Below are 13,665 nucleotides of genomic sequence, written 5' to 3' on the forward strand. Positions count from 1 at the left end.
GAAAGCGATTTGAATATTTCTTCTGATATTATATAGGATGCTATCGATTCTGTCCTAGTAATGGTTTAAAGATAAAAAACGAGAGCAAACAATCTTGCTACGGCATCATATTGATCGACTGATACTTTACAATTAAACGAGTTAACATTTAAAAAAATCAAAATGATAATTCATTTTTCCAACAGACTGAGCACTCAATTGGATATCTGTTGAGCACAAAATAAATCTTCTTCTTGGTATTGTCATATGCTACGTAATTGAAAATCGAAATTTCTCAACACGTTCTATGTTTAAATCCGAAATAAAGTTATTTACCCTACTCACCAGTGATTCAAATTCTCCCGATCCCGATTTTTCTCGGACGAGAAACTGTAATGCAGAATAGTATATCCATTTGGATATATACAACTCGCTGCAACCAGCACCGATCTTTCCACCTTTGCGCACTTTAGTACACTCTCCTAAAATCAGTTAAGGTCTTCAATTTCATCAATCAATTTCATATTTTTTAATTATGATTTCACCTGAAAATTGCGCCTTTAAGCCGTTGATGGTTTTTCTGACCGTCTCTTCGTCAGTCCCCAGCTCGGCAGCTAGGACATCCCGGGCTTTTTTCTATGCTCCTTTGCGCAAACGTTCGGGGTTTGTAGGATCCCAAAGAACGGGATGCTGTTGTCAACAAAACAGCAGTGCCGCCAAAGCGCGAAAGATTGAAAACTGTCAGATAGCTATGACATAGGAACTATGAACTATTCCGTCATGACCCAAGACAAGACGTGACAACTGTCTTCTTACTTTTCTTTCTGCATTTTCGTCGACCAAGTGCTAGATAACAGGAAAGCGAGATGTGAAGGTTGCCAAATGTTTTAAAACTTCGGAAGATTATTTTCCAATGAAAAACATGTGTTCTTCGTATCATGTATTTTCTGAGCTGCAGCTCACTTAACACTTAACACTTTTTGTGTTAATTCTTCAACCGAATGTCACATATTTCAAACAATAAGTACTTTCCTGTTATTTTGGTATGCAAAAAAAATAAATGTGATGAGATAAAGAAAACTAGAAAACGTTGATTTGATAATAGGAGTATATGTTGAAATACATGAATTAAATTCATAGTTCATTTTATTTATCAAGAGATTATGGGCCTTACCGTTTACACTTCACGATGAAATCGAAATGAACGACGCGCCATTAAATTTCGTTTCACGAGTTAAAGAAAATTATGCGTTTTCAGGTAGAATGAACCCTTTTCAAATAGAAATTATGAATAAAAATTAAATTTTCCCTATCAAATTAGTGTGAATGTGAATGTAAAGGGAAAACTTTGCTTTCTTCATTTTGTAAAATAATCTACAAAACAAAAATTGTATTTGAACATAATTTTATATTATAATGATAAGTTTTAGTGAGAATATCGGAAAGTGTGTAGAAAATAGGTCAAGTTAGGGTATGAAAGACGTGCTTCAAATAAATAAATACACCAAGTAAAAATTTTCATTCAGATTTTAGCAATTTAGAAGTGCCTTCGGACTGAGTAGTTAGACTTGTTAAAAACTAATTTCGTATCCAGATGTCGGCACCGTATCGTTGTCATCGCGGATACACTTCATTTCGTTTTCGCCGTGAAGTGTATACAGGAATAAGGCTTTATAATTCAACTATGATATCGTTCAAATACTAACAGTACTGAAATATTGATGAAATAATACATTCCCAAAATATAACATAGCGTTTATTCAAGTTTTTTTTTTGTAGGTATGTATGCTTTGTTCAGGTTCCCACATGTTTTTAAAATTTTTCCTGCTGCCTTGGTTGTTATTTGTTATTTGATCCTAATTTTATTGCTAACTGCTTTACTGTTGGAAAATAATTGAATGTTCTTCTCTGCTAGGCCGCTGCTATTATGCTAAGCTAGATGGCAATCACAAAAAGATGTAGGGTGGAAATTCCGATGCAATGCTTCCCTCTCTTCAGGTACTGAGCACCGGACGTAACAGAAACGAAAATATACAAAGAATCCATAATAGAAATTTTCGCTAAAATGAAATGTGAATGCAACTATTATTCAATTTTGAATATATTTGGCAACACTGTGAAAATGTTGGAAATCCCATTTTTGTATATTTATATTTGCCAATTGTTTTCCTCATCAACCAATCAGAAGCCGAGTTGCAAGTGGTCCGAGTTTGACAGAAGAAGTGGTCCGGAATCGGCCCACTATTGTCATGTCTCGTCTCAGGTCATGACGGAATAGTTGACAGTTAGCAGCTATAACATGAAAGCTAGTACTAGTCATTGGAAGAATTGTTTGATTGGCTCTTTTTGTTATCGAGTAATTTATTGGGATATTTTTCGTTACGTGAAAGTTTTACCATCAGTTCCAGTTTATCGAATCAGCGGTGAAGTTTAATTTCTCATTTTTATTCCAGAAATTTTCACGAAAATAAAATACTAAATAAGTCGGGTAAGACAGACACCCAACCGACAAAAGACATTTTGTTTTAAACCAATTTGATTATCTCCTCCTTCTTTTATTAACAGATGCCCACTAATTACGTTTGCAAGTGCAACCACATATCATGGAAGAATCAGCAGAGTGGTTTTTGAAACGTAATCCGAATTTGTCATTCCGAATGCCGGAAGCTGTTTTGGACATGGAAAAATGAGAAAAAGCCCTTCTAGGTGATTTTAGTTTAGCCTTTTTGTTAGATCATTTTTAAGGCATATTTAAAGACCATCAAAACTTATCGAGAACATAAACTTGAATTTTCAGTTAGTGTCCATCTTTCCCGGCTCTATTTGTTTTTTTCAAAGATTACGGGTACAATCATATTTTAAAATTTCTGCATTAAAAAAAAAAAAAAAAAATATATATATATATATATATATATATATATATATATATATATATATATATATATATATATATATATATATATATATATTAGGCTGTCAAAAAAGTCCTGCGGTATTTCCGCGAGGTGTCGTTGTAAGCGCGTAGTTCTAGTTGTATTCATTGTATCGAGTCATACTATAGCTTGTTGGAAAGGTATTTTTGCGCGTTATAATATAGTCCTTGACAGTGTGTGTGTTTTGTTTTGTTATATATTTTATAAAAAGAGACCTAGATTATCAATTTGTTGTGATATAGCTATATTTTTCGATCATGGAAAAATACCGCGATGGAACAAAAAATTTCAAGAACACTAAATTTAGCACCCCATTCAAAATGACTGGTTTTAGAGCTTACGTCACCTCTATTTTTAACGATGACACAAAATTTAGAAATCAATCAAATTCAAAATATAGAGAACAAATATATAAAAAAAGAGTTACAATCAAATATCCGAGTTACAAATCAAATATCCGTATAGCTAGTGTTAATTACTTTATTTGTTTTCTACAGATTCTGATGACAATAATCGTATTCGTAAAAGATCAAAGTGTTATTTGACATACCAAGTATAGTCTTCTTCCAATAGTAAAACAGTTAAAATTGGTTTTAAACACAATCTTTCAGGTTCTTCCCCTTCGCAGACATCGGAATCAACAAAAAGTAGCAGAAAGAAACAATTTGTATTTACCCGTACCCCCAGACCCTTCATGAGTAGCACTATTTTTCCCAGTGGAACATTCGTCGTACTACTAGCGTATTTTTTTTTCAATAGTACAATAGTCGACGTAGCTAGTCGACATGTATTATCGAGCCGGCGCACTTTAGCTAGAATCTATTGTTTGTTGATCTGACTGTCACTGGAAAGACTCGATTCGAACATGTTCGGAGATGGTATTCTCATTTTAGTTCGAGCCCAAACCAAAGAAATCACTATCGAATGTAACTTTTTTTTTCCAAAATATATATTTTATTAAGGCTCATATGGCGTCAGCCTAACGGGGCCGGGAGTTCAATATTTTGACAATGTTTGCTTAGACTATGTTAGTAATATGTAACCGATTACTCGCGGTTGACTCGAGGTTAGTATTACAAGTGTTCTCATAATTGGTATGTCGCAGTCTTCGATGCTCTGTACGTGTGCCCGACACGGGATACTTCCTATTGGGATGCAGCTGACCATTAATCAGCAACGCCCCCCTAGTCTGTACCCCATATCTAGCGTGGTGCGTCTTTCTCGACTCGAGGAATCCAGGATAGAATGGCGGCGCAATCATCAGCTCGTGTAGAGTTGTCATGAGCGGTACAACCTTTGGCTCTTGTTGAATCATCAGTGGGCTGCACAACCTTCGGCCCGTGCATCTGTAAAGAGTGTGTGTATGTATTGCCGCGACTAAGTAAAAGTTTATCGATCGGATAGGAGAGATATGAAACGGGGACACAACGAAGGAAACATCATTAAACGTTGACAACGGCGTTTCTGAATGTAACGAATGTAACTGTTTCCTGATTTTTCAATGGAATCAAAGTGTCAAGTTGATGTGAAACATCATATACTATCGTATCGCTTAAAAAAAGTTTCTATAAAAAAAGGAACGATTCCGTTATATTATTCATGCAAGACGACACAATAATTCAATAATAATACAATGAAATATTTTTTACGCGACTGATGCGTTCACACAAAAAAAATCGAGTCATTTCAAGCCATTTTTCGTCAAAGAAATTTCCTTCAACTTGCACTGTGGTCATGCGGTCAGGCGTGTTTTTTTTTTTTTTTTTTTTTTTTTTTTTATAGAGGTGAGGAACGCTCTACCAGCCTTATCTGGGAAGGGTTAACCCAGACGTCGAGTGGGGATCGCACCCACAAAAACCAAGCCCTCTACTCGTTGCCTTTTTCCCCCTGGGACCACATCTAGGCGACTACTTCAGGGGGCGGCTGTGCTCATGCACTCTTCGAGTTTTCAACGCTGACTAGCGTTGTCCTTCCCTTTTTCTCAACATTTTTTCTCTCTATTCGCTTTTCATTCCACTGCGCTTATGTCCTCTTCGCAGGCATCCATTTACCCGTCGAGACGTGTACCGATTAGGAATTGCCCTCCAACTTGACGCGCAACCCGTCACAGTCACCCTCGCGGGATTTCTCACCTGTCGAGACGTGCACCGATTAGGAAGCGCCCTCCAACTTGACGCGCGCCCCGTCACAATCACCCTCGCAGGATTTCTCTTCACAGCGGAGTGCCGATTAGGTAGTGCCCTCCTACATGACGCGCACTCCGTCACAGCTACTCTCGTGGGGTATACACCATTTTGATCACGGCTTCATCCTTCGCGGTGTTTCTCCATCCAGGCCACGATCAGGCGTTGCCAGGCAGGCATTTTTGCTGTTCTCCGCGGCAGTATCCGGTTACCTGTCGAGACGTGCACCGATTAGGAAGCGCCCTCCAACTTGACACGCGCCCCGTCACAGTCACCCTCGCAGGATTTCTCTCCCAGCGGAGCGCCGATTAGGTAATGCCCTCCAACATGACGCGCACTCCGTCACAGCTACTCTCGTGGGGTATGCACCATTTTGATCATGGTTTCATCCTTGATGCTCGCTCCTTCGAAACGTTCGCAGTGTTTCTCCATCCAGGCCACGATCAGGCGTTGCCAGGCAGGCATTTTTGCTCTTCTCCGTGGCAGTATCCGGTTACCTGTCGAGACGTGCACCGATTATGAAGCGCCCTCCAACTTGACGCGCGCCCCGTCACAGTCACCCTCGCAGGATTTCTCTTCCCAGCGGAGCGCCGATTAGGTAGTGCCCTCCAACATGACGCGCACTCCGTCACGGCGGCTCTCGGGGGGGACTATCCGGTACTACAGCCGTCTCGATTATTCATCTCTTATGGTCAGGCGTTATCCGCATGCTGGTCGGTCCTCCACTTCCGCTGTAGCTCGGACATGATATGTACGATTGCACTGTTTACTGCGTTCCAGGTGCCCTCGTCACGACACATTTCCTCCACGATGTTCCCAGCATGAAGGGTAGGCAGCCCCTCACGCACTGTGGTGAATCTGGGACATTCGAATACGATGTGTTCCGGTGTTTCCTCCACATTTCCACACTCCGGACAAAGAGGCGATCTTGCGTGTCCGAACCGGTGCAGATACTGCCTGAAGCAGCCATGACCAGACAAAAACTGCGTTAGATGGAAATTTACCTCTCCGTGTTTCCTGTTCACCCAGCCCATTAGTGTCGGTATGAGCCTCTGCGTCCACCTGCCGTTTTGCGCGGCACTCCACTCTTGCTGCCACCTAGCCATCGACTCCGCCCTCATTAGCTTCCGGATTCCTCTGGTTCCCCTCCTCCTATAGCACTCGCTGTCCTCCGCCAAGATGATGTCTATGGGGACCAACCTGGCTATGACGTAGACCGCTTGTGTTGACACGGTTCTGTACGCACTCGCGACTCGCATCGCCATGAGCCGGTACGTACTATTCAGCCTCTTCGTGTTCCGCTGAGTTTCTAACGCCGCGATCCAGGCTGGACCACCGTAACGTAGTGTCGATGAGGAGACACTAGCCAAGAGGTGCCTCTTGCTGCTGCTTGGGCCAAAGTTGTTGGGCATGATTCGTGTCAGTGCATTGATTGCCTTCGTTGCTTTTTTACAAGCGTAGTCGACGTGACTGTTGAAGTTCAGTCGATCGTCGATCTGCACCCCCAGGTATTTTAGGTCTCGCTTCGAGGTTATCGAGTGCTCTCCAATTGTGATTTCTGCACGTTGCACCGCCCTGCGGTTGCTGACAATCAGCATTTCCGTCTTGTGGTGGGCTATCTGCAGTTTCACACTTTGCATCCACCTTCCGATCATGTCTATCGACTCGGTCGCGAGCATTTCGACCCGTTCCAAAGATTCCCCTGTCGCGAGAATAACGATGTCATCCGCGAAGCCAATGATCTCCACACCTCTGGGCAGATTCAGTTTTAGTACACCATCGTACATACTGTTCCAGAGCGATGGGCCCAGGATAGAGCCCTGCGGAACTCCAGCCGTAGTTTTAATCTGCGCCTGGCCCGTGTTTGTCTCGTACACCAGCACACGGTTCTCGAAGTAGCTTCTCAGTATTCTACGCAGGTAGTCTGGGACTTTCATCGTGTGGAGCGCAGTCGCGATGGCCTCCCAGCTGGCACTATTGAACGCGTTCTTAACGTCGATCGTTATCACTGCGCAGTATCGATTTCCTCTGAGCTTCTGTTTGGATGCTCTGTTGGCTCTTTCGACCACTATGCGAATGGCATCTACCGTGGATCTCCCTTTCCGAAATCCGAATTGATTATCGGACAGTCCACGAACTCCCTCCGTGCATTCCGTCAGCCTATTAAGGATGATTCTCTCCAAAAGTTTCCCAAGAGTGTCCAACAGGCATATGGGTCTATACGATGCTGGACCACCCGGCGTCTTTCCTGGCTTGGGCAGTAGTACTAGCTGTTGTACCTTCCATCGATCCGGAAAGTAGCATTCGTCTGACACTTCTGCATGGCTGTCCTGAACATATCAGGGAATGCTAGGACTGCCGCTTTCAAAGCTACGTTGGGGATTCCATCTGGGCCAGGCGCTTTCTTCGTTTTTAGGCGTTTGATAGCTGTAACTAGCTCATCGTTCGTCACATCTCTGCGTTCGATGCTATCCTCATCCTCTCCATATGGCGTGGGTGGCCAGGCGTGTTGTTTGGCTTAATAAATCTCAACTAAGTATTAATAAATGACGCTAATTAATGCATACGTTGAGACGGCAAAAGTTCCACAGGGAACGTTAACGCCATTCAAGAAGAACAAGAAGTCATTTCAAGAGAATCGCGTAATACAATTGCCCGATACCTATTGAAGGGATCGAAGCTGTTGCTTGTCATGCAAACATCAGAGGCAAAGACCTCTGTATAGTCAGCTTGTATTGGCCTCCGAGAGCTGCGATTAGCCGTAAGCCACTTGTTGACATGTGCTCACTCCTTCCTGAGCCACGATTGATCTTGGGAGACTTCAACACTCACGGAACTGCCTGGGGGGAACAGTACGACGACAATCGTTCATCGTTGATATATGACCTTTGTAACAGCTTCAATATGACCGTTTTGAACACTAGGGAAACAACACGTGTACCTAAACCTCCTGCCAACCTAAGTGCTCTTGACCTCTCGCTTTGCTCGAATTCACTATCGTTAGATTGTAAGAGGAATGTAATCCAGGATCCCAACGGTAGTGACCACTTGCCAATCAAAATTTCTATCACCAATGGGTTGAATTCTTCTGAATCTATAAACATGGCATACGACCTCACAAGACACATTGACTGGGAAAAATATGCGGACGCGATTGCTCTAGCCATCAATTCCAGAGATGGTTTGCCTCCATTGGAGGAGTATAACTTCATTTCTCGTTTGATCTATGACAGCGCGGTTCGCGCTCAAACGAAACCCATCCCAGGTTCCACTATTCGTCGAAGGCCTCCCAATCCATGGTGGGATAGCCAGTGCTCCAAGCTTTATGGAGATAAATCGAATGCTTTCCATAAAAATTATGGAAAGTGGCTCGAAACATGAGAAATCGCTCTTCATCCAATGAAAGCGAAGAATATTCGCATCGATGGATTTTTAATTTTGCACGGAAGGTTTGTCCCGATTCCGCTCCAGTGCAAAGAATTATTCGAGATATACCACAAGATAGGTGCGATCTTGATTTCGAATTTTCGATGGTAGAATTCTCTCTTGCTCTTCTTTCATGTAACAATTCTGCTCCAGGATCTGATAAAATAAAATTCAACTTGCTAAAAAACCTCCTTGATGTAGAGAAACATCGCTTGTTGAATTTATTTAATCAGTTTCTGGAGCATAATGTTGTTCCGGATAATTGGAGACAAGTGCGAGTTACAGCAATACAAAAACCTGGAAAACCCGCGTCCAATTTCAATTCGTACCGCACAATAGCAATGCTGTCTTGTATACGGAAATTGTTGGAGAAAATGATCTTGTTTCGCCTTGAGCGATAGGTTGAAATGAATGGCCTACTCTCAGATACACAATATGGGTTCCGCAGGGGCAAGGGGACGAATGATTGTCTTGCGTTGCTTTCTTCAGAAATTCAAATGGCTTACGCCGAAAAAAAACAAATGGCTTCAGTATTCTTGGACATAAAGGGGGCCTTTGATTCTGTTTCCATAGAGGTTTTGTCAGACAAATTACACTCTCGGGGTCTGCCGCCTCTATTGAATAATATGTTATATAACTTGCTTTGTGAGAAACAGTTGAACTTTTCTCACGGAGATTGGGCAGTAAGTCGGGTCTCTTACATGGGCCTCCCCCAGGGCTCATGTTTAAGCCCCCTTTTGTACAACTCCTACGTAAGCGACATTGACAATTGCCTTACACAAAATTGCAGCCTAAGACAACTTGCAGATGATGGAGTGGTGTCTGTCGTAGGATCAAACGAATCCGACATGAACCCATTGGTGATCGGAAATTTTGAGCAGCTGATCGAGCTAAATTTTCACTCCGGATTCATGAGTTCATATCATGAATTCATCTCCATGCAGGTTGATCCTTCTTCGTATATTCCCAACCGTGTTTGTTTCCCTGACTACATCAATTCCTCTGTGCATTTTGATCTGTCCATGAAGCAGGATATCCATGGAATTCCAGATTATCATCGATCGGAGTTCATTCCAACGATCTTCGAAGCAAAGTATGGGCATGTCAATTGTGATAATATGTACTTTACTGATGGGTCCTCTATGAATTAGTCCACAGGTTTTGGAGTGTTCAACGAATTTTTTAGCACCTCACACAGTCTTCAGAATCCTTGCTCAGTGTCTATTGCTGAATTGGCAGCGATACACTGGGCGCTGGACAGCGTCGCCTCACGACCTGTTGAACACTATTACATTGTAACGGATAGTCTTAGCTCTGTCGAAGCTATACGTTCAGTGAGGCCGGAAAAGCACTCGCTGTACTTCCTTGAGAGAATACGAGAAATTTTGAGTGCTTTATCCAGACGCTGTTATGTCATTACCTTTATCTGGGTCCCTTCACATTGCTCCATTCCGGGTAATGAGAGGGCTGACTCATTAGCAAAGGTAGGTGCAATTGAAGGTGATATTTATCAGCGTCAAATCGCCTTTAATGAATTTTATTCTTTAGTCCGCAAAAATACCATAGTTAACTGGCAACGCAAATGGAACGAAGATGAATTGGGCCGGTGGCTCCACTCGATTATCCCTAAGGTTAGCCTCAAACCATGGTTCAAAAGTCTGGACTTGAGTCGAGACTTTATTCGCACCTTCTCCCGACTCATGTCCAATCACTGTTCGTTAGACGCGCTACTCTTTCGTATTAATCTTGCCGACAACAATCTTTGTGTTTGTGGCCAAGGTTACCACGACATCGAGCACGTTGTTTGGTCGTGCGAGCTGTATCTTGTCGCCAGATCGAATTTAGAAGACACCCTTCGGGCCCGAGGAAGGCAGCCCATGGTGCAGGTGAGAGACGTGTTGGCTCGATTAAACCTTGATTACATGTCCCAACATCTCCCGGCCCCGTCAGGCTAACGCCATATGAGCATTAATAAAAAATACTATTGTTATTGTTATTTTGTTTGTGATACATTCAAACATTCACGTTTTTTTACTAAGCGCAAGTTCATTAGTTCAATCGCAGAACTGTTCATTGATTGATCTTCTAATCGACCCCGTCAGGTCAGGTTATTTTCAGACACAATTCTTGTTCAAGATTTTTCAACCACTTGCAAATAACATGTTTCTCCGTTACATGGAATAAATGTTTGATACAGAAAATATGATAGAATAAAGACAGACCCTCTTCTCCCCTTAGAGATGGGGAGGAGTGTCTATTCATCATAGAAACGTTTCGTGCCCCCTAAAATCTTCACATGCCAAATTTGGCTCCATTTGCTTGAATAGTTTTCGAATTATGCAGAAATTTGGTTTTCATTTGTATGACAGCCCACCCTAAGAGAGGGAGGAGGAGTGTCGAACCATCTTAAAAATGTTTCTTCCCCATAAAACCTTCACATGCCGAATTTAGTTCCGTTTGCTTGATTAGTTCTTGAATTATGCGGAAATGTCTGCTTCATTTGTATGACTGCCCCCCCTCCCCCCTCAGAGAGGCGAAAGGAGTGTCTATTCGCCATAGAAACGTTTTGTGTCCCCTAAAACCTTCGCATGCCAAATTTGCTATTTTCTTAATTAGTTTTCGAGTCATGCAGAAATTTGTTTTTCATTTTTATGGCAGCTCTCCCTCAGAGAGGGGGTGGAGTGTCTAACCACCGTGAAAACATTTATTGCGCCCTCAACCTCCAGCTGCATTCGGTTGCATTAGCTTGATTAATTCTCGAGTAATGCAGAGATTTGTGTTTCATTTGCATGGTAGACAAACACCACAACCCCCCCCCCCCCTTCCCTTACAGATGGGGTGGAGTGTCTAACCACCGTGAAAACATTTATTGCGCCCTAAAACCTCCATATAGCTAATTTGGTTTCGTTTGCTTGATTTATTCTCGAAAGTTGCAGACATTTGTGTTTCATTTGTATGGCAGCACCAACCCCCCCCCCCCTAGAGAGGGGGAGGAGTATCTAACCACCATAGAATCATTTAGTGTACCCTAAAACCTCCAGATGCCTAATTTGGTTGCATTTTCTTGATTGATTCTCGAGTAATGTAGAAATTTGTGTATCAGACAGAAATCCATTTATATATATATATAGATGTATTTTCAAAAAATATCAATCGTATCGGAATTTCTCTAGAATTTACGATTTACCAGTTCATGAATATTTTGAATTGACGAAAAGTTGAATCATTTCCATTTCCCTATATGTTTCCCAGTATTTTTTCATTCTAAACCAAAATAAACATCGAGTACCGATCGTAGCGGCGAGGCACAACTTTTTTTAATATAGTAACTAACCATCGTACATCATCTCACCCAATAGGAAAAAAAGAGAAGTAGATGCAATAAGAGTGGTCCCCATGGCCTAGTGGTAAGTGTTGCGCTTGCCAAGATGGGAGCTTCGGGTTCGATTCCCGTTATGGTCAGAAATTCTATCGTCATAGATCGTTTTTCTTGCTTGCACTGGTAAAGGGAAACTGTCTAGGGTGTGGTGGGATGAGCATTGGACATTGCCAGTCCCCAATAAAAGCCAGAAAAACCCGGAAACAGCTCCTCTAGGCGAATTGATGCCGCTATAAGCGTCTTTGCCCAGTCCTGGTGGTACTCGGGACGTAAAACAAACAGTATCACGATGGTCCTCCTGCGAGATAGTGGGGTTGGTCGCAGGCCTTGCAAGCCGCACCACTAAAACACCAAGCAACGAACGATATACAAGAAGATTTGTGGAATTGTCGATCTCTCAATTTTACGGAAGTATTCGTGTGCTTTCCGAACTATTGAAAAACCGCAAGTTTGACATCGTAGCGCTGCAGGGAGTGTGTTGGAGAGGATCTACAATACGAACATTTCGCGATGGTCATACCATCTACAGAGCTGCGGCAACACTAACGAGCTAGGTACAACTTTCATCGTGATGGGAAATATGCAGATGCGAGTGGTTGGTTGGTGGCCAATCAACCCAAGAATGTGCAGATTGAGGATTAAGGGCCGATTGTTCAACATCAGCATTATTAACGTGCACAGCTCTCACCTTGCAAGTCCCGATGATGACAAAGACGAATTCTACGCGCAGCTGGGACGCGAATACGAACGCTGCCCAAAACATGACATCAAGATCATCATCGTATATTTCAATGCCCAGATCGGTAAAGAGGAGGAGTTCAAACCAGTAATTGGTATGTAGAGTACACACCAGTTAACAAATGAAAACGACCTAAGACTCATCGATTTCGCCAGCTCTAATAATATGGCCGTACGCAGTACCTTCTTCCAACACAAATTCCTCCACCAATACACCTGAAGGTCACCCAATCAAACAGAATCTCAGATCGACCATGTTCTGATAGACGGCCGGCATTTCTCGGACACAACTCACGTCAGAACCTATCGAGGCGCTAACACCGACTCGGACCTAGTGATGGTTAAGATGCGCCCAAAACTCTCCCAACCCCAACTCTTCCGGGAAAAGAAGCGCCGCCAGGAAGAGGAGGAGTGTGTCGTACAGCTGCACCGTTCTCATGAGACGCGAAAGTTCTACCAGAAACTCAATGCATCCTAAAAAGGCTTTTTTTTTGTCTACCTTGGCTCAATGGTAACGTCTGACAATGATACCAGCCACGAGATCCGGAGACGCATCATCAATGGGAGTCGTACCTGCTATGGTCTCCACAAACACCTAAGGTCAAACAGACTTAGCAGTCGTGCGAAATGTTCCCTGTACAAAACGCTCATAAGACCGGTTGTCCTCTACGGGCACGAGACGTGGACAATACTCGAAGAAGACGTGCGAGCACTCGGAGTCTTTGAACGGCGGGAGTTGAGAACAATCTTCGGCGGTGTACAGGAGGACGGCGTATGGAGGCGAAGGATGAACCACGAGCTCACGCGACTCACCGGCGAACCCAGTATCCAGAAAGTGATCAAAGCTGCAAGGATACGCTGGGCAGGACATGTTGCAAGAATATCGGACAACTATCCTGCAAAAATTGTGTTCATCGGGAATCCGGCTGGTACGAGACGACGAGGAGCACAACGAGCAAGGTGGTTAGACCAAGTGGAGCATGACATGGTGAGCACGGGGTGCCCGCGGAATTGGAGAGAGATGGCC

The sequence above is a fragment of the Toxorhynchites rutilus genome, chromosome 2, assembly GCF_029784135.1.
Source record: "Toxorhynchites rutilus septentrionalis strain SRP chromosome 2, ASM2978413v1, whole genome shotgun sequence".
In the NCBI taxonomy this organism is placed as follows: Eukaryota; Metazoa; Arthropoda; class Insecta; order Diptera; family Culicidae; genus Toxorhynchites; species Toxorhynchites rutilus.